Below are 23110 nucleotides of genomic sequence, written 5' to 3'. Positions count from 1 at the left end.
CCTTAACGGTATTAGTGACTTCATTTCTACCATCTGTTCTGTGGCTGCTCTTTTTGCAACCTCATCCACTGCCCTATTTCCTCTGGCCTCCAGGGTGTTACCCTTCTGATGCCCTGCCACATGTGCTATGGCTATTCGTTCTGGTTTTTGCAATGCTTCCAGTGTCTGTCCTATCAATTGCCCATGTGCTAGTTCTTTACCTCGAGTTGTTATCATTCCTCGCTCTTTCCAGATCTTCCCAAAGGTGTGTACTACTCCAAAAGCGTATTTTGAATCGGTATATACTGTTCCTTCCTTCCCCTCCAATAATTCCAAAGCTCTCATTAATGCATATAATTCACAAGATTGAGCTGACCAACTACCAGGCAGCCTGCCGCTTTCAATTTCCTCCATAGTTTCCCCGTTCACTATACCGTACCCACTATGTCTTTTTCCATCTATGCACCTGGAGGATCCATCTATGAACCACCGGCTGCCCTCAGCCAGAGGTTGCTCTTCTAAGTCTTCTCTACTTTTTGTCTGTAAATCTATTATTTCACTACAGCAGTGTACTGGGCCCTCTTCCTTGTCACCCTGTTTCTCTGCTGGATACAGGAATTGGGACGGGTTAAGGTTCTTATCCGTAATTATCATCAAATCGTCTTTTTCCATCAGGATGGCCTCATACTTTAAAAGTCTGGAGTCTGTTAACCATCTGTTGGATTTCTGAGTGAGTATGGTTCTTACTGTGTGTGGTGTAGAAACAACCAGAGTGCCTGCAAAGGTTAATTTCCTACTCTCTTCCACCAATATCGCGGTAGCTGCTACCGCTTGTATGCATCCCGGCCATCCCCTGCAGACTGGATCTAATATTTTTGAGAGGAAGGCCACTGGCTGTCGATTTCCCCCTCTTTTCTGGGTGAGTACCCCTAGTGCCACCCCCTTGTCTGAATTTACAAACAGGTGGAAAGGTTGTTCTACTGAGGGCAGAGCCAACACGGGAGCAGTAATCAAGCTGTTCTTTAATTTCCCAAATTTCACCTCCTGTTCTGGAGTCCACTGAACTTTGTCTTTTTCTTCTCCCAATTTATCATACAGGAATTTTACTTGTCTGGAGTAATCATCTATCCACAGTCGACAGTATCCTATCAATCCCAGGAATTTTCGGATCTCTTTCTTATTCTTTGGTAGTGGTACTCTCGTGATCCCAGCTATCCTTTCGGGGTTTATTCGTCTCTATCCTCCACTTATCAAATGTCCCAGATATTTTACCTCTTGTTTCACAAATTGAAGCTTGTTACGGGACTCTCTTAACCCCTTCCTTCCCAAGAAGTTTAACAGGCTTATTGTGGCATCCCTCACTTCCATTTCTCTTGCTCCTGACAAAAGGAGGTCATCCACATACTGTAATAGTTGCGTTTCCCCGTGACCTGGGAAATCCTCCTATACCTGCTCTAAAATTTGGCCGAATAAATACATACACCTTGTCTTCAGGTTTAAAGGGTCCTTCCTCCTGGTCCATCTCCGACAGCTTTTACTTTACCTGTTCATAAATAGACTTGTATATCATTATTAACTGTTTCATATACTTTTTAAATTCTATCTGTAACTGTTCCAAACTCGGTCCCTTGCAGGAACTTCTCCATTGTGTCACCTGCTGGTTAGTTTGCATGCAACATTTCTTCAGTGCCAATGGCAGAGCATTACACAAATCTTATTTATTTTAACCTTCAATGTTCCATTTATTCTTTTCATCAAATGAAAACAATCCGTTGTCAAAGCTGATTTCTGTGGGTTTACCAAACCTCTTAATTACCTTATTCAGCATAAACGACATTACAGTGCTCATACCTAAATCGATTCAGACTTACCCTGGACATCTCTTCCAGATGCTGTTTCAGCTGCTTGGTCTGCCTTTTAATTTAACTTCTTTGACATGTACTTTTTCCATTTCACCATACAATTTCAAAATTTCCAATCTAGTCTGAACTATATCCTGCCTTTCCCAAGGTCATCATCTGCTGTCTTATATTCTGAAGTATTTCTCTCTCTTCACTTGTGGAACAAACCAACAAATTGTCCACATCAGCAAATACTTTCTAAGGGTATACCATATAACCATATATCGAACCTGCCTCCACCACCTTCACTGGAAGCTCATTCCACACAGCTACCACTCTCTGAGTAAAGCTGTCTGGCTCTCTCTCTCTGTCTGTCTGTATCTCTGTGGTCTGGCTCTCTCTCTCTCTGTCTGTATCTCTCTCTCTCTCTGGCTCTCTCTCTCTCTCTGTCTGCATCTCTCTCTCGCTCTGTCTCTTAACTTGAATGTCTACCATAAAACAACAAACCATAAAAGCTGGTCATGTTTCATCAATTAACTTATTTCCAATTATTTCAATCCATATTCACCATTATTTTAAATGTCCAATTCCTAGCACTAGTAACAATTTTCCAAATTAACTTTACTGACAAGAAATCTAAAAGAACATCAAGAAACGATTAAAAGAAAATCAAAAGCTGATTTTTACAACTTCCCTTTTTCAGGTTACGAGGATACAAAGAGTTAATTTTACAGCTTGTTCGCAATCCAATTTGAACTACAGTGGAAATGCTCGCTCCCGCCACTGTGTTCAATTTTACAACTTGCTCATTCCAACCTTTCATCTTACAACCATTCGTTCCAAACCGGTTTTTACATACAAATCACATTCGTTCCGTTCTTACTTCAAATAGATTATTCATTTTATATTTTCTCCCTGTCCTGCACTCTTGTCCCCGGCCTTTGCCGTCTTCTTATCTGCTACTTTCGGGAGTAACTCCCTCATCATCCTGTCTCTCTCTTCTACTGCCTGCAACATAATCTTTACTACTTGTTTTTCACTTCTGTGAAAAGGAATTGATCTAACTGTTCTTGTCAGACCTAAAGGATCTTCAAGGAGGCTATTTAACAAACCCCCTTCCCTCTCAGGGTCCTCTCCTAGGTACCTCCCTCAGAGGTCTAATTTCAACCAAACTTATCTTCCCCTTCTGCCCTTTGACTCCCCGTCCTGTTGGCTGGGTGATCTTCGTCCACCCCGGCCCCTGTCTCTCTTTCCTTTGGGTATTTTGGCCCCCTCCGGCTCTGCATTTGTCCCAACGGACTATACCTTATCATTGTTGGCTTCTCCAACCCCTGGGAATTTCCTGCCCTCCAGGGTCCAGCATTTGCCCCAACGGACTATTGGGCAGAATGCGGGGATTTGGCCCACAGCCTTTTCCCCTCCCTTTTTCTTAATACCGTGTTTAATTACCTTATTTATCATAATCATATTCTTAATACCATGTTCATCATATTCTCAATACCGTGTTCATCATACCTGCCTTGCCCGTACAAGGTCTTTCCACAATCGCCCAGGAAGTACTTTATTAGTCATTGTTCCTACCTGGGTTCTGTGCACAGAAATTGCTCGATTGATTTTTCACGATTTCCAACTACTCCCACTTCTTTGCCGAGTCTCTGTGTGGTCCGGATACTACTGCTTAAACAGCTGATGGCAAGCAAGGAGTCTGAGACCGCTGAACTCAGCAGGGTGCACCTTCCCTTCGTCCGTCTACTCCCGTCAGCTGTCTAGAGTATTGGATCCCGGACGAGCCCCCAAGTTGTGAGATTCAAAAATCACAAATGCTCTTGAGACAAATTCAGACAAAGAAGTGTTTTTATTAATTTCATATTCTGCAGAATAGGTGCCTCTCCTCTGATGTCCACTGGAGGCACAAAGAAGATGGAGATGCTTTCTATCTTTATACAGTTCATTTCATTATTATCACATTCTCATCCCTCCCCATTGAGCTTCTTCCAATCATAACATAAAGCCCTGTTTCCCACGAGAACGTCTCGGAACGCCCACCTAACGTCAAAGACACCTCCCATATCATGCATCGCATGTGCATTTAAATTAGGCATCTTGTCATAGTGGGTGTGCGTACATATTCATGTAATCTCATCAAGCATGCGTAGTTGAGCGTGACTTCGTGTCCTTTTCCCCTTCGTTCTAATTTCTTTACTATCTCCTGCTGAAGTCTTTCTACTGCTACTTTTTATCTAGAATTTCTCTCTGTTCTTATATCGTTACTTTCTAATCTACTAGCAGTCTGGTTTCTGCCTTATTTCTTTCTAAGTTATTTTTCTATCCCTAGTCTAAATCAACCATGCCTGCTAACTCTTTCCTCACAATGTCATAATGAGATCTTTTCCCATCACTTCTATACTTTTTTCACAGAGAGTGGTGAATCTCCGGAACTCTCTGCCACAGAGGGTAGTCGAGGCCAGTTCATTGGCTATATTTAAGAGGGAGTTAGATGTGGCCCTTGTGGCTAAGGGGATCAGAGGGTATGGAGAGAAGGCAGGTACGGGAAACTGAGTTGGATGATCAGCCATGATCGTATTGAATGGCGGTGCAGGCTCGAAGGGCCGAATGGCCTACTCCTGCACCTAATTTCTATGTTTCTATAGCATCCTTTTATAGCAACTCGTTCCAGATATACACTACCGTCTGAGTGAAAAGGTTGCCGCAGATGGTCTCTTAATCAACACCCTCTCACCTTAAACCTGTGCCCTCTCGTTCACAATTCTCTGCACTGGGGAAAAGACTGTGCATTCACTTTATCAATGCCCCTCATGATTTTGTACACTTCAGTAAGGTCACCCCTAGATTTCTAGGCTCCCACTACATCCAACCTCTCCCTACAACTCAAGCCAGCAAGTCCTGCCAACAGAAGAAGACACAAAGTGCTGGATTAACTCCACAGGTCTGGCAGCATCTCTGGAGAACATGGATAGACAACGTTTGGGTCGGGACCCTTCTTCAGACTAATTATAGTGGGGGAGGGAGAGAAAGCTGGAGGAGAGGTAAGGGTGGGAAAAAGCCTGGTAGTGATAGGTGGGTGCAGCCAAGGAGGATTGATTGGCAGATGTCTGGCCAAAGGCCAGAGAGGAAAAGACAAAATATGTGAGATAAGGATGGAAGAAGCTTGAAATGTAAAACCAGAGGAAGGAATACAAGTGGAAGGGGATAGAGAAAATGGGTGTGTATCCAGGTGGGGCACAGGAAAGAGTGGTGAAGTGGGGGGGGAAAGGAAGGGGGTGGTGTTAGTTGGTTAGTTATCGGATATTGGTGAATTCACAGAGGGGGGCGGTGTTTGTAGATTAGTTCCAATTTTACATAACCAACCTACAAACCTTGCTTCCCTGTGCCCCATCTAGATGTGCACCTATTCTCCTTTTCCCCTTCTCCCACCCGCACCCCATTCCATCCTTCCTCTGGCTTCACATTTCACACCTCATCAATCCTTATCCCCCTACCATATATTCGATCTGTACAGAACACTGGATATTGGGGAGGGGTGGGGTTGGTGTACACATCACTAGACAGTAAATGGGTGATGGGGTTGGTGTGTATACAATACTAGACTGAAATAGGGTATAAGTTGATGTACACGCAACACTGGACAGTGGGGGTGATTAAAGGGTTGGGGTACATGACAATGAAAATTGGGAGCATGGAATGAGTGAACCAGATAGCGGGGGTGGCGGGTGAAGTGATCGGTCATCCCTCCACCAGTTTAAATTCCATTTGGAATATTTTGGAGGACCAAGAACCTGGGTTTGTTGTACACACCAGGCATCATGGCTCTACTCGAGTCCAAGGCCTTGCCAACTCCCAGAGCGAATGGACCCAGGCTTGGGGAAAGAGTGTGACAGGATGGAGATGCGGGTGAGTGACATAGAGGCATGGGGTGGGGCAGGAACATGAGGGTTTGGATTGAAACCTGCGTTATGTAGGAACAGAAATAGGAGAGAAACATGGGCAGGGAGGAGAGAAATAGCGGGAGACCAATGGGAGGAGAGATGGGGTCGCGCCAAATCCATGGATGGCGAAGAGAGAAATGGAGGAATATGGGCTGGGGAGAGATAATCGGGGAGCCAGAATTAAGAGAGAGAGATATTGGAAAAGAGATTTGGGGCGAGAGAGAGAGAGATTGTGGGTGAGGCCGAGCAGAGGAAGAGGGAGTGTGCCGGCTGCAGGGACACGGGCCCCAGACTCCGTGAGCTCGACGCCCGCGGATCGGCCGCCTTTCCCCCGGGCGGGCACAGTCAACCGGAAGCTCTTTTCGACAACATCCAAGCCTCCCGCCCCGACTCCCAGAGACGGTTGAAGATGGGGCGGCTCACCTGCCTGCTCCGCCCCGTCCTACTTGCCATCTCTCTGGGTAAGGTCACAACCTATCCCCTTCCACTTTTTTTCTCTCACTCACTCTTTTCCTTCATCCTCTCTTTTTCCCCCCACTGTATATGTTTTACTCCATATCCCGAGTCCAGCACTTCTCTTCACCTACTGACCAGAAGTATTCTGAGCCATCCTCACTTCCACTACCATTTGTAACAGTGATTGACCAAACAGTGCATCAGAACCAGCTCATCACCCTGACTGTAGGTATGTTACAAAACCTACCTGAATCGTGGCTGAGCATCTGCCCTAACCCGTGTGCGCGATTTTGGCGCTGTTTAGAGGGGGCGGGTTTAAAACCCGATTTTTACTAGGCTGTTGCTATCGAAAATGTTCAGCCTAGTAAATCATTAACGGAAAATCGCTGAAAGACCCCGTCGCAAAAGGTATTATTAGTTTTTATGGCCTTGTATAATAGTTATAGTAGCAATGTTACAAAATTTTGAGATTTAAAAAATCAAGTCTGCAATTTATCCCATCAGATAAAGCATAACAATAAATTTAATTTGACACCTAATTCACTTTCATATCTCAAGTAATAAAAAAGTTATGGCCATTTTCATACCCGGAAATTAGCATCTTGTTCCCTATTGATTTTCTATGGACATAACAAAAAAGCTGTGATCGAGGACAGTCAAAAGCCCATAACCTTCTTAAAAATTAAGAGAACTGAATGACATTTTCAGTTATCATAGATTGAACCATTCTGAAACAAATATAAAATAATCTTACTTGGAGGACCTGAAATTAAAGCATATAATTAGTTAGTTACCCAATTGTAGCTAATTTCAAACTTCAATTACTAGATCTAAACATCTATCCATTTCTTAATAAATGATTAACATTTTTAAATAGCCTAAGTGTCCAAATAATATTCACAAATAATTCACAATAAAACATGATTTTTAAATCTCATTTACATCAATTTATAGGCCAAATGGAAGGAATTTAGTGTCCAATTGCTGTAAATTAAAGTCTATTTTAAATCAGCTTTCTAGTGGGTTCCTGTGAACGCGCTGGTTTAGAACGTTCACATTGCAGTGGATTTGTGCCTCAAATGCCCAGCAAAATACTGCGGGATATAAAGAGCCCAAAATGAACTATTCGCTATAGAAAACTTTATATACAGGGTTCTTAAGAAGCCCCTTTTAATGTACAAATAAGGTACATACCTTTAATTGTTTGCTTTATAAAACCCTGGGGCTGCGAGAGGTCGCGGGTTGAGAGAGTGGTTTTAAAACTACTATAACTATTATACAAGGCCATAAAAACTAATAATACCTTTTGCGGTGGGGTCTTTCAGCGATTTTCCGTTAATGATTTACTAGGCTGAACATTTTCGATTGCAACAGCCTAGTAAAAATCGCGTTTTAAACCCACCCCCTCAAAACAGCGCCAAAATCACACACACGGACTGGGGGCAGATTCTCATCGACGATTCGGGTAGGTTTTGTAACATACCTAGTTATAGTAGTTTAAAAATCACTCTCTCAACCCGCAACCTCTCGCAGCCCCAGGGTTTTATAAAGCAAACAATTAAAGGTATGTACCTTATTTTTACATTAAATGGGGCTTGCATATAACCCTGTATATAAAATTTTCTATAGCGAGTAGTTCATTTTGGGCTCTTTATATCCCGCAGTATTTTTCTGGGCACTTGAGGGCACAAATCCAGCGCAATGTGAACGTTCTAAACCAGCGCGTTCACAGGAACCCACTAGAAAGCTGATTTAAATTGACTTTAATTTACAGCAATTGAACACTAAATTCCTTCCATTTGGCCTATAAATTGATGTAAATGAGATTTAAAAATCATGTTTTATTATGAATTATTTGTGAATATTATTTGGACACTTGGGCTATTTAAAAATGTTAATCATTTATTAAGAAATGGATAGATGTTTAGATCTAGTAATTGAAGTTTGAAATTAGCTACAATTGGGTAACTAACTAATTATATGCTTTAATTTCAGGTCATCCAAATAAGATTATTTTATATTTGTTTCAGAATGGTTCAATCTATGATAACTGAAAATTTCATTCAGTTCTCTTAATTTTTATGGGCTTTTGACTGTCCACGATCACAGCTTTTTTGTTATGTCCATAGAAAATCAATAGGGAACAAGATGCTAATTTCCGAGTATGAAAATGGCCATAACTTTTTTATTACTTGAGATATGAAAGTGAATTAGGTGTCAAATTAAACTTATTGTTAAGCAGGTTTTGATCTGCAATTTATTGTGCCAGTTGGGGTGACCGTGAGGCACAGCTACTTAGATTTACAGTAAAAAAAAAAAGATAGAAACTAAGGTAAATTAAAGAGGGAGCTGAAGGTGCCAATCCAGCGGACATTTGCCGTGGAGATTTAAAGGTCCAAAATATCGGGAATTATCGCGTTTGCTCGCTGAATTTCATCAAAAGTAAGTCAATAACGCCTTACTTTTGATGAAATTCAGCGAGCAAACGCGATAATTCCCGATATTTTGGACCTTTAAATCTCCACGGCAAATGTCCGCTGGATTGGCACCTTCAGCTCCCTCTTTAATTTACCTTAGTTTCTATCTTTTTTTTTACTGTAAATCTAAGTAGCTGTGCCTCACGGTCACCCCAACTGGCACAATAAATTGCAGATCAAAACCTGGCCGTTTTCTATGTTTTTAACAGGTGGGAAAGTGCGTGTTTTCCCATCCACTAACATGTACCGGATGTCTAGCATGTCCTCCACTTGAGATTTTCGGTCACGTGGGTGCAGATCTACGCTCCAGTGACCTTTCGTGAAATCACCCTATAGCATAACATGAACAGACTCCAACTCCTGTCTTCACTTTGCTCTGACAGAACATCTCAAGACAGTTCTTCACAGGGAGAGGGGGGGAGATAGATGGAGGGAGGGAGGGAGAGAGAGAAATCCACACTTGGTTTTGGGATACAATTTGATTGGTCTTTATGGATTATAGATACAGCAAAAATTGTCCATGTGGATGGCAGTGAGGAGGAGAGCTAGAGTACAGGGAGATGTACGTGGTCTGGTCAGCCTGACAGTGATAGTGTGTGACTTGGGGAGGAACCTTCAACTGGTGGTGTTCCCTTGCACTTGCTGCACTTGTTCTTCCCGGTGGGTTTGACAAGTTCTTTCAGAGCAACCTGAGTGGGTAACTGCAGTGTATTTTGTATAACAGCATGGAGGTATGAGAGGAGACGAGTTACAGTATTGTTTTTGGGAGAACAACTTGGCAGTACTTAGAATACTCCTAAGCCTCTGTGAGGCTCTCTGGATAGACATGATAAAGTGGAGATCACTGATGGGATTGTACTTTTGGAGGAATTAGGGAGATTCCAGATAGGTGTTGGAAGAATAGGGTTGTAATAGGAGATGATTTGAACATCCCTAATATTGACAGGGATGGCCATAGTGCTGACACAGAATTTGTTCTGCTTGTCCAGGGAAGTTTCCTCAATCAATATGTTGATGGTCCTGTGTGGAGGGAGGAACTGCAGATGCTGGTGCAGATGCAGACGCTGAAGATAGACACAAAATGCTGGACCTCATATTGGGGATTATGCCTGATGGGGTACAGTTATATAAATGGAGGAGCACGTTGGGACCAGTGACCTTAATTTTAAATAGTCATGGCAAAAGATTGGACTGAACCTCAAGTTAAAGTCCACAATCGGGGCAAGGCCAATGTTGATGGCATTAGGAAAGAATTTGCAATGTTTGATTGGGACAGGCTGTTAGCAGGGTGACTTTTATTAATGAGATTGAGAAAATGAAGTAACTGCATGTTCCTGGTCGCAAGGTTCGAAGCATTAAGGAACCCTGTCTGATGAGAGACAATGAGCTTGTGCCCAGATATGGAACTATGTTGGTTACTCTTTGAGAAGTACAAAGGATATAGGGGAACAGGAACACTTACAAATGAAATTAGATGGGCAAAAAGAGGACATGGGATATTTCTGGTAGATAAGGTAAAGGGGAATCTCGAAAGGTATTAAGAGCAAAAGGATAACTGGGGAGAGAGTAGATCCTGTGAAGGATCAGTGTGAGAATCTTTATGTGCCACCAAGGGAATTGATGAGGTCTTAAATTAATACCTCATTTGCGTTTGCTGTGGAGCATGACATTGAAACGGGCGAGTTCAGAGAAAATAACAGTGATAACCAACAGCAAGCCAGCATTATAAAAGAGTAAGTGCTACTGGAGAGATTTCAAGAGACGGTCTATCTGCATTTCAAAAAACAAGGACTATTGATTGAAAGATAAAGCATGGAAACAGGCTCTTTGGGCCACTGAGTTTATGCCGACCATCGATCACCCATTCATACTAGTAATGTTTTATCATACTTTTGCAATCACTCCACACACATAGGGGACTATTTACTGAGACCAATTAATTTACAAACCAGTGAGTCTTTGTGATATATGAGGAAATATTCTCCAGTTTGTTTTATGTGGGGGTGGGGGGAGTGGGAGGGTGAGGAGGTCGGGGGAAACATTTTTTCAGTTTCCTACCTTGCCAGAGATATATCCGGTCGCACTGCGGCCTACCATCAATGGAGCTGGAGGCCTCCTCGGACTGACTTAGTGCCTCACCGCTCCAACCGTCGTCTGCGGACTTATCATCAAGGGCTTGCAGTCTTGGGAGAGGCTAGTCGGGAGTTAGTCGGAAGCTCCAACGGCGTAGAGACTCGATCAGCCCCGACGTTGGGGTCCGATCGCGGGCGTGGGGGAGCTGACATCCCCCCCCCCCCCCCCCCCCCCCCCCCAATGCAGGAGTTGATCTCCCCAATGCGAAGGGCCCGACTGCTGGCTAGGGGAGTCAAGATCGTCCAGAGGCCCCCGACCACGGGAGAGCATAGAAGGGAAGATATTTTTACTTGTACATGGTATCCCCTTCCATCACAATGAGGAATGTGGAGGAGTCACTGTGGTGGATGTTTATGTTAAAATGTATTTTGTGGGTTCCGTTGCTTTTTATTTGTATGACTGACTTGGCAAATGAAATTCCTTGTATGTTGCAAAACATACTTGGCTGATAAAGTATTATTGTGATTGTGAAAAAGAGCACCAAAAGAAATGCACGCAGTCACAGGGCGAAAGGCCAATCTCCATACTGACACCCGAGATCAAGATCAAACCTTGAAGGACTTTCACATATCAACATTATTGTTACGACATATCCATGAACATGGAAGAAGAAATGTTATGCTGTCACAACTTTGTAAAAAACACGGGATTATCAAATCTAATTCTGCTGCGAGAAAAGTCATAAAAAGCACAACTCGTGGTGTTGTGTGTAGACGACAGCGTGGTACAGTTGGAGATCAGAAAATGGCAGAGGATTTTTTTTTTGTTTAATAAATTTTATTTTTATTAGAATTACAGTAAATTACAATAATACATATCAGATATATCTTATTACATTTGTTGTACCACTTCATTTTTTGAGCTTTAAAAAAGATAGAAATAAAAGAAATAAGGAAATTGAGCAAGAATCGTGAAGGTGCAGGAAAGTGTTGGGAAAAGAAAGCCCCTTAGGGAAGAAGTTAGAGAAGGAAGTAAAGGAAATAAGACCCTAGAAAGAAAAGGAAAAAAAAGGAAAAACAATCGCTCTATTGTAACACAAAACTCGCAAAAAAGGATAGACCAACTGTTTTTTTAAAAATTTATTTTATACCCCCCGTTACCAGATCCTGGTACCATTTATATTTTAAATTACTATTGCACCTTATGCTTGTAATAGTTCCATAAATGCAGACCACGTCTTTTGGAAGTGGTCTGCTTTGCTAGGAGGAGTCTCATCTCTTCCAAGTGTAGTGTTTCAAACATGTTTGAAATCCACATTTTTATTGTTGGTATTGGAGCATTGTTCCAAAATTTGAGTATAAGCTTTTTTCCCATTATTAGCCCGTAATTAAGTAAGTTCTTTTGAAACACGTTTAATTCAGGGTTACCTTCCGATTTTTAAAAAATGATCAATTCTGCTTTTGGTACAAGTTTTATGTTAAATAATTTTGTGAAGATTTCAAATATTTTGTTCCAAAATGTTTGGATTCTACCTGATAAGCTTCCATTTACAGATGTAGGACTACTTCAATCCTATAGAAGTCAAGAGAGGACAGAGTCTTGTAAAGAAGTATGGTGTAATCTTCACTTGCATGGCAGGCAGTACATCTTGAAGTTGCATCTACACTTGACACAGACTCCTGCATTCATGCATTATGAAGATTTTTCTGTCAACGAGGTCAAGTTTAATCTTTAATATCAGATAATGGCACAAATGTTATCAAGGCGGAAAGAGAATTGAGAGAAGCACACAGCCTTAAATCCGAATAAAATCCAGAATGCTATGCTTCAGCAAGGGATAGGGTGGAATTTTAATCCCCCAGCTGGATCCCATCACGGCGGTGTTTAGGAAGAATTGATCCGCATGGTTCAAAATGTGCTGCTCTCTGTTCTTAAACAACAAGTTCTGGATGATGAAGGATTGCAAACTTTATTTTGTGAAATTGAAGCAATTTTAAATGATCGATCCATTACCAAGAGTTCTGATGATCCTTGGGACCTAGAAGCACTTACACCAAACCACCTTCTTCTGTTGAAAACCAAGCCAATACTACCACCTTGGGCTCTTTGTGAAGGAAGATTTGTACATTAAACCCAGATGGAGTCATGTACAAGATATGGCAGACCTTTTTTGGAAACGGTGGATACAGGAATATTTGCCTCTAATCCAAGAACGACAACGATGGTCAAGGGTAAGAAGAAGCTTTATTCCAGGTGATATCATTTTGGTGGTTGATTCAACTGCACCACAAGGTTCCTGGCTGACGGGCAGAATATTGGAAATCATACCACACGCAAAGGGTTTTGTGTGTTCAGTACGACTTCAGACTAAGAACGACATTTTGGTAAGACCAGATATGTCTGCTTCAAGAAGCGAAAGAAGAAAGAAGTAGTTTGAATGCTAACACATTGTGTATATCTTTTGTTTTTGATAATGTGTTAAGCTTTTATAGCTCCTTTTAAAATCGATTGGTAATTGCATCATTTTATACGTAGAACAATTAGGGACCAGTGTGTAGGAGCCGTGTAGGCACCATTTAATCTGTCGATTTGATCTCCCTCCTATACTCCGAATCATCGTAATCTGTAATTCGTCCAAAAACGGAGGTGTCATTGGCGAACTTGAAGATGGAGTTTGAACAGTGTCCAGCTGCACAGTAGTGAGTATTGAGTGTGTAGATCAGGGGCTGAGCACACAGCCTTGAGGTGCTCACATGCTGATGGTTATCTACGAGATTCTTGCTGCTGCTGATTCGTACAGATTGTGGTCTGTTGATGAGGATGTTGAGGATCCAGTTTAGTTTCGTTTAGAGATACACAATGGAACCAGGCCCTTCGGCCCACCAAGTCCATGCCGCCCAGCGATTCCCACACACTAACCCTTTCCTACACACACTAGGGACAATTTACAATTTTCCAAGCAAATTAACCTTCAAACCCTTACGTCTTTGGAGTGTGGGAGGAAACCGGAGCTCCTGGAGAAAAATGACAGGCTGAATGCAGGAAAAATGTTCCCCATGTTCGGGGAGTCCTGAACCAGGGGTCACAGTTTAAGAATGAGGGGTAGGCCATGTAGGACTGAGTTTAGGAAAAACTTTGGCCCCTAGAGAGTTGTAAATCTGTGGAAATTTCTGTCAATTCACTGGATGTATTCAAGAGAGAGTTAGATATAGCTCTTTGAGCTAACAGAATCAAGGGATATGGGGGGAAATCAGCAATAGGGTACTGATTCTAGATGATCAGCCATGATATTATAGAATGCCGGTGCTGGCTCGAAGGGCCAAATGACCTACTCCTGCACCTACTTTCTATGTTTCTCCAGATTGGGTCCAATTTGCTGTGTCGATGCCTGCATGGTCAGACAATGGGCCGCATGGCTACTTCTTGTGCTCTGAGGTTGCAGCAGCTCTGAGGATCTCTCCCCCCCCCCCCCCCCCAGCATTGGGCTCTGCAGCTGACTGCATCTTTTGTCTCCCCAGCTTGGATTGGGGCTGCCACTCCCATCGTGAACGGAGTTGTTGGACAATCGGCCATGTTACCTTCTGGCATCTCAGTCACACCACAGAATTCTGAAGCTGAGTGGAGACGTTTAATCCCCAGAACCATTATAGCGAGATACAGGAATGGGAACATAACGTACCCTTACTTCGGTTACGCGGGACGGCTAACTTTTCACCTTGAGAACTACAACCTGGAAATGCATGATTTACGGAGAGAGGACGTGGGTGATTATGAGCTGACTATTTCATCACAATCAGGAGATGAAACTCTGGTGGAAGTCCGCCTGGAGGTGTACTGTGAGTGAGACTGCCACAGGGGTCCTGGGGTTTACTGACCTCTGAACTAATGGGGGAGGGCAGATCCTGTGGGTTCCCCAGTTTACTGAATCGCACTAACTGTCATTGTCCAGGATTGGAGGTGGGTCATGATCCCAGTGTGGTGGAGAGGAGGCAGTGCCAGGCTGAGGGACGCACTCACAACATCCTAGGAGAATGGGCCAGGGGCTGCCAAAGATCGCACTGTCAATGGGCAGCCCCATGGCTCTGGGATGGGAGATGCTGAGCACACGAGAGTAGGAACAGGAGGAGGCCATTCAACTGTCTCTCATTGAGATCAGGACTGGCCTGACCTCAGCTCCACTTTCTTGCCTGCTCCCCACAACCCTCTGACTCCCTTTCAGATCCCTTCGGCATCCATAGCTCTTCAGGGGAGAGTATTCCAAAGCGTTGGAGAGGAGAAATCTCTCCTCATCTCCATCTGAAAGGTGTGACTCCTTATTTTGAAACTATAGCTCTCATCCTACACACCCCTATAAGCGAGAACACTGTCCTCTCAGTACTCAGATTATGGTGCCCTTCAGAAAAGAAAGTCCTTAGAATCCATCTGTTCCTCACTCTCGCACACACATTTATCCAACCCTCATTGATATTCAGTGAGGTCACTCCCTGCTCCATAGGGAGGGGAGTTTCGCACAGATTCCTCATTGGACTTTGTCACCGTCTTATCAATGGTCCCTTGATCTGGTCGCTCTCACAAACAGAGTTTACAAGGATGATGGGAATCTCGTTGAAACCTACCGGATGATGAAATACCTAGATAGAGTGGATGAGAAAAGGATGTATCCAGTAATGGGAGAATCTAGAACCAGAGAGCACAGCCTCAGAATAAAAATACATACCTTCAAAATGGGGACAAGAAATGTATTTGGCTTTGTACTTGAGGGTGGTGAATCTGTGGAACGGATGGCTACGGATGGCTGTGGAGGCCAAGACATTGGGTATTTTAAAGGTGGAGATTGATTGATTCTTGATTTGGAAGGGCATCAAAGGGTAAGGGAGAAGATATTGGTTAGCATATGATGAGTGCTTGACAGCACTGGGCCTCTACTCGCTGGAGTTTAGAGGGTTTTGGGGGGACCTCATTGAAACTTACAGAATAATGAAAGGCATAGATAGAGTGGATGAGGAAAGGATGTTTCCACTGGTGGAAGAGTATAGGACCAGAGGTCATGGTCACAGAATTAAAGGGCACTCTTTTAGAAAGGTGAAGAAGAACTTCTTTAGTCAGAGGGTAGTTAATCTGTGGAACTTATTGCCACAGAGGGCTGTGGAGGCCAAGTCAGTGGATATTTTGAAGACAGAGATAGACAAATTCTTGATTAGAACGTGTGTCAACAGTTATGGGGAGAAGACAGAAAAATGGGATTAGGTGGCAGAGATCAGCCATAATTGAATGGCAGAGTAGACTCGATGGGCCAAATGGCCTAACTCTACTCCTATAACTTGAGAACTTGTGAAGACAGTATAATGGGGTTGTGAGGGAAAAATAGATTAGCCATGATTGAATGGTGGAATAGACACAATGGGCTGAATGTCCTAATTCTGCTCATATGTCTTCTGGCCCCATGGAAGCATTTTTCCTATTTTCATATCTAGTTTAGATTATTATTGTCATGTGCAGAGACAGTGAAAAGCTTTTGTTTCTGTGCCATCCAGTCAGAAATAAGAATACAATATACATGAATCCGATCAGGATACATAGATACATAGAAAATAGGTACAGGAGTAGGCCATTCGGCCCTTCGAGCCTGCACCGCCATTCAGTATGATCATGGCTGATCATCCAACTCAGTATCCCGTACCTGCCTTCTCACCAGACCCCCTGATCCCTTTAGCCACAAGGACCACATCTAACTCCCTCTTAAATCTAGCCAATGAACTGGCCTCAACTACACTCTGTGGCAGAGAGTTCCAGAGATTCACCACTCTGTGTGAAAAATGATTTTCTCATCTCGGTCTTAAAGGATTTCCCCCTTATCCTTAAGCTGTGACCCCTTGTCCTGGACTTCCCCAACATCGGGAACAATCTTCCTGCATCTAGCCTGTCCAACCCCTTAAGAATTTTGTAAGTTTCTATAAGATCCCCCCTCAATCTCCTAAATTCTACCGAGTATAAGCCGAGTCTATCCAGTCTTTCTTCATATGAAAGTCGTGACATCCCAGGAATCAGTCTGGTGAACCTTCTCTGCACTCCCTCTATGGCAATAATGTCCAAAACTGTACGCAATACTCCAGGTGTGGTCTTACCAAGACCCTGTATAACTGCAGTAGAACCTCCCTGCTCCTATACTCAAATCCTTTTGCTATGAAAGCTAACATACCATTCGCTTTCTTCACTGCCTGCTGCACCTGCATGCCTACTTTCAATGACTGGTGTAGCATTACACCCAGGTCTCGTTGCATCTCCCCTTTTCCTAATCGGCCACCATTTAGATAATAGTCTGCTTTCCTGTTTTTGCCACCAAAGTGGATAACTTCACATTTATCCACATTATACTGCATCTGCCAAACATTTGCCCATTCACCCAGCCTATCCAGGTCACCTTGCAGTCTCCTAGCATCCTCCTCACAGCTAACACTGCCCCCCAGGATCTTTTAACATCGACCCGCTGAGATACTACAGCACTTTATATCTTTTTTTGAAAACCATTATTTGCTGTTAATTGTTTCTGCAAAACACACTTGACCATCTATGCCTCTTACAATTTACATCTATCAGTCTGAGCCTTGTCCTCCGGTACCCCAGAGAAAACAATCCAACTTCTCCTTTTATCTAATACTCTTTCATTCAAGCAACATCCTGGTGAAGTCACAAGGAACTGCAGATGTTGGATTTTGAGTAAAAAGTAATTTAATGGAGTAATTCAACAGGTCAGGCAGCATCTGTGGAGGGAATGGGTAGTGATGTTTCGGGTTGCAATCTTTATGTAGTCTGTGACATATTGTAGGCGAGAGGTGGGCCAGGGCAAAGGCTAGCAAGTGATTGATGGATACATGTGGGGGGGAGGGGAAGGAGAACGGGCAGTAAACTGGAAGAAATGGAGATGTAACACCTGTCCCTATACGTCCTCCCTCACCTCCATCCAGGGAACCAGCAGTTCTTCCAGGTGAGACAGGTTCACATGCACCTTATCTAACCTCTTCGACTGCATCTGGTGTTCTAGATGGGGCTACCTGTACACCTGCAAGACCAAGCATAGACTCAAAGATGGTTTCACCTTATATTTGTGTTCGGTCCACCAAGGCCTACTGGATCTCTGGGTTGTTAACCATTATAACACGCCTTCCCATTTACCTACTGACCTTTCTGTCCTGGTCCTCCTCCATTGCAGAGTGAGGCCACACGCAAACTGGAGGAACAGCACCTCATATTCCGCTTGGGTAGTTTACAACATAATGGTATGAACATTGAATTCACCAATTTTAGGTAGCCTCTAACAACTCCCCCAACCCCATCCTCTTTCTCCACCACTTGCTCCTTTCTACTCTCCCCCTCCATCTACAGTCCTTTGTCCAGCTTCACAATTTTCACCACTTAAATCACTTTTATCTTATTCCTTGTTTCTTCAGCCCTAGCCTTTGTCCAACCATCTGCCTATCAACATCTCCCCTCGCCAATGTTCACCTATTTCCTGTCACAGTTTGTCCTGCCCTCCTGTCTTGCAGCTTTCGTTTCCGTCGTCCCCCCCCCCCCCTCCAGAAGCCAAGATGGAGCTTTGCAACCATGAAATTGTGGGTGATCTTAGTGTAGCTACTGTGCAGGAACAGCTCGGCTGGAAGAGCAACTGGTTCTGGAGCGTAGATAATGAGTACTACAGCTGGGTTGTAGCCTGGTCCTGGAGCCAGTGCTGTGTCTGGGGCTCTCAGCCGTATCCTGATATCACATGGAGTGAATGGAGTTGTGAGGAGTGGGATCTCCAGAGGAAGCCGAGGGAGATCATCCACTCAGCACTAGAAAAAAAGATACAAATATCTCAGCAGCTCAGGCAACATCTTTGGGGGACATGGGCAGGTGTCTCTTTAGGTTGGGACCCTTCCTTCAGACTAATTTCTTTACTCAGTGTCTTTTGAAATTCCCTTCCCCACAGGCCATGAGTTTAGTCGCTGAGGAGATTCATGACATTGCTGATGAGCGCGTGCAGTAGTCGGGAACGGGGTGCAGCACATGTGTTGACTTCCTCCAGCACCAATGGGCTGAACTGAAAGGAGTTGGTGCAAGAGTTAAACTGGAGGGTGGAATTAATACAATCGGCTTAAAATTTGCTGTGGCTGTTGGGGATGGGGGGAAAGTAGTTGTGGATTGAGGAGCACATGGATCTTCTTTATTCATCTTTCATCTCCGTCCCAACCTCAGATCCCATAGTAGGAACACAGATTCAGGCTGAGAACCCCGCGGTTCTCAACGGCATGTGCAACTTCACCCTGAGCTGCTCTGTGACCTCCGGTGACCCCACCAGCTTCAAGTGGTGGAGGAAAGGAGAGGTTCTGGGGAACGACAACACCCATCACATCCTGGGACATGGAGAGATGGTAGACGTTAATCACACAGGAGAGTTCAGCCACATTGTGTACAAGTGCGAGGCCAGGAACCAAGCCAGCGAGGGTACGGCAGAGATCCAGCTGAAGGACATCTGTAAACAGACCACATCTGGTGAGCTTCAGTGGGGGAGAATAGGTTTGGTTTGGACAAGTTTGTGATTCCCCACCATTTTCCCCCCAAAAGTGGATTATTTAAGTATTTAGAGTTATAGAACCATTCACAGCATTTGGCCCACCACGTCAATGCCGACCAGAGGCACTCATCCCATTATTGGATCCATTTTGTAATGCTGAATGAGTTAGGGGATGAGGGAAGGAAATGAGTTTGAAGCGTACAATCTCACGGATGGTGCAGCAGCCTGGGACCAGATCTTGATCCTGCTCCAATTTATTGTCTCTGTGAATGTCATGATGGGTGGTTGGATTCTTTCCTGTTGGAGATGGTTATTGCCTGACACTGGTGTGAATGGAACTTCCCACCGAGTTGACCGACAAACCACAACTGTCTTCCTGTACTGTACACTGACAATAACAATTAAAATTGAATCTGTGTGAATAGAGGGGAGCTTGCAAAGAGATTTGGAAGGTGGAGGAGGGAATGGAGGGGATTTTTTTTTTAATTGCAGAAGGTTGAGATCTATAAGCAAGAAATGCTAGAAAACATCAGACAAAACATGGAGAGGCAAACAGTCCACATTTCAGATGAAGCACCCTTCACCAGGACTGTGAGATGAAGAATTGAGGTGCGATTGGAGTGGGGGAGGAAATGTGTGAAATTAGGAGTCCAAGGTGGGGTGAGGATGTGTGGCCGATGGGAGATGATTGAGCTACTGTGGCCATGCAACCTGTTACTGATGTGGTTCTGGCCACTGGGACATGCCCAACAGGCCTGGCTGTACTGTACAGGGAGAGAAAATAGGATGGCAGACACCGATTAGGGGTTTAGTGGGGAGAGATGGGACTGGCAGTGGGGGCATGATACTGGGGTGGGGGGGGAGTGGATCTGGCCACCCCGTGTCACTGGGAAAGACGATGGGTTTGGAGTCACTCAGTCTTTTCTCTTCACCTGCCACAGGATTGCCGTGGTGGGCGATAATGCTGATCGCCATTGTGGTTCTGAAAGTGATTATTGTGGTCATCATCATTGCTTATGTCTGCATGCTGAGTGCAGCACATCTGACGTGCGCCAAGCTGCGTGCCGGCTGGGTCGACTGGTGCCGAGAAGATTCAAAGAGCCGTGCTTCCTTCTGTACCCGTGAGTGTCTGCACCAGTCTGGGGAGTGTGGGGTCATCAGGGGAGTGCAGAACAAGGGGTAGGAAGGGTGGGAGGAGCTGATAGGGGAGGGGCAGGGAATGTGGGCAAGATGATAGAAAGGGCAGGGGAGAGGAGACTCGGAGGAGAAGAGCGGGAGAAGGTGGGAGGTGCAGGTTTGTGGCAGGGATAGGCAGAGAATGGAAGATGGGGAAGGATGTGTAATGTGAGAGGGTTCCAAGAAGCAGATCACTGCTTTGTAACTTGTGTTCTTTCCCCAACAGTCTTGTGGAATCCAAAATCAGTCATCAATCCTGGCCAAGGCAATTAAATGTAGAGAACGGTAAGCAACAGCAATGTTCGCTGCTGTGGCTCCTGTAGACCACTGCTAACACCCTATGGTGGAACCAGGTGCTGAGATAGGACTATAGGTGGGAAATGTCAGCACTGTCCCCCACATACTCAGTTACTGGGGTACACTGTCCCCACACACTCAGTTACGGGGTACACGGTCCCCACACACCCAGTACATACCCAGGGGTATGTTTTGTTGTCGAGACGTCTTCCATGGAATTTTGTGGGAGATTGGTCTGATGGGACCAGAGTCTCGGTCTCTGAATGGACAGGCTCACAAGGGTAAGTTCTGAGGGTGAATGGATTGAGTGTGACAGGGAGCGTCAGTGTCAGTGGGTATCGAGCTGCTGCTTTGTGAGGGAAGGAGGGTTGGTGTGGGGACACTGAGAAGTGTCTGTCAATGGGCACTCACTGGTCTCCTCACCTCTGCTCTGTCCCACAGACACGGCAGATATGCTGTGATTGAAGAATGGATCAGACGAAGATCGGCAGCTCTGACAGTGACTCCAACTCACAGACGCCGCCTGAGAGAAAGGCTCCAGCTCACAGACGCTCCCTGAGAGAGAACCTGGCTCACAGACACCCTCTGACAGAGAGACTCCAGCTCACAGACACCCTCTGACAGAGAGACTCCAGCTCACTGACAACTTTGGACAGAGAGTCCTCCAGCTCACAAAATCTTGAGATCAGCTGATTGTTCCTCTCGCCTGTCAATCACCACGATGAAGGTAATGCCCCTTCCTGGGGGGGCAGGACTATAAAATCCCGGATACTTGGACGTGAGTTAGTCACTCAGGAAGGTCGCGAGGGAGAGTTCACAACTGTGATTTGAAGCTGTGAATAAACTGAACTGTGAGTCTGCAATGTACTTGCAATAAATGATTTGTTAGCCCTTAATGACAATGCAATGAGGGTGCGATACATTCACAACTCCTCAGCAAGACCCAGTCAACATTTAGGCAGCGGCTGAGAAATGACTAGTAACACTCACACCGTGCCAGGCGATGATCATCCTCAACAGGTACATCTTACCACCTACCCGCAATGTTTAATGATATTTCCATCATCCAGTCCCACCCATCAACAAGCTGGGAACATGATTAACCTGTAACTCCAATTGACACCATGGCTACAGGACACGCGAGACATCGGGTCTCCTCTGGGAGACAGTACGAAGCAACACTCTCGACTTGCCTGGGTGAGTGAAGTTCCAACAAGTGTTGAGAAACTCAACCTGTCGATCTACTGGCTTGAAATCTACCGTGGTGCACACGCCCTCACCCCAAACACTGACTACCTCCACCTTAAACACGCCCTCTCTCCACCCACCACCCTAACCAGTCACCCACATCATCCTAAACTGTCCCTCCCTCCCTCCCTCCCTCCCAATGGACATCCTCCCAATGAACACTCATTGATTGTGGCAAGGCTTGCATGCTATATCTGGCAACAAAGTGGTTGGACCAAAGGTCTAGAAGTCCACTCCATTCTAAGGTCCCCACCTGATTTAAGGCGGCTTTGAGAGGCCTGTTATGGCACATTAACTCCACCCCCTTAATCCACTGCAGTTTGCCAACCAGCACAATAGGTCCACAGCTGATGCCATCTCCCTGATCCTAAACCCATCTCTAGAATGGAGACCCTCAGACAAAAAGGAAACCTACATCAGCCTTCTATTTATTCACTAGCTGAACATTCGCACCATAATCCCTGCGAGGCATGTGCCAGGAGTATCGCGGCGAGCCATGCACCGGGAGTAACTCGGTGAATGGGACCAAGCCCTCCAGCAGGCCTTGCCTGCCTTGGGCTTGCTCAACGAGGAAGGAGGATCCACCCAGTAAGCCTGGCTCATCCACCGCAGACTCCGAACGGCCCTTAGCCACTAGCAAAGAAGGCATCCGCGCCACCGAGATCAGGGAGGGACCTGCGAGCAACTGCCAAGAATGAGGGGGCCGTAGAAGAGCAAACAGGGCCGTCGGGGAGAAAGAGCAGGGCAGTTGGAGCACTACCCTGGAGGGGGTTGGGGGTTGGGTGCCTGCTGCCACATGTGGAGGCCACGTACAAATGCGCGAGGTCTATCAGGCATTTAGACAGATAAGTGCTCATTAGGGATAGTCAGCTTGGTTCTGTACCTCACATATATGTGTCTCACAAATCCGATTACATTTTTGAAGACGTGACCAAAAAAGTTGATGAGGGCAGAGCTACAGATGTATATATGGACTTAAGCAAAAACAAGGTTCCGCATGGCAGGCTGCTCTGGAAGGTTAGATCGCATGGGATCCCAGGAGAGATAGCTGAATGGATAGAAAAT

The sequence above is a fragment of the Leucoraja erinacea genome, chromosome 24 (genome assembly GCF_028641065.1).
Source record: "Leucoraja erinacea ecotype New England chromosome 24, Leri_hhj_1, whole genome shotgun sequence".
NCBI classification, from domain to species: domain Eukaryota; kingdom Metazoa; phylum Chordata; class Chondrichthyes; order Rajiformes; family Rajidae; genus Leucoraja; species Leucoraja erinaceus.
This window is presented reverse-complemented; position numbering follows the sequence as displayed.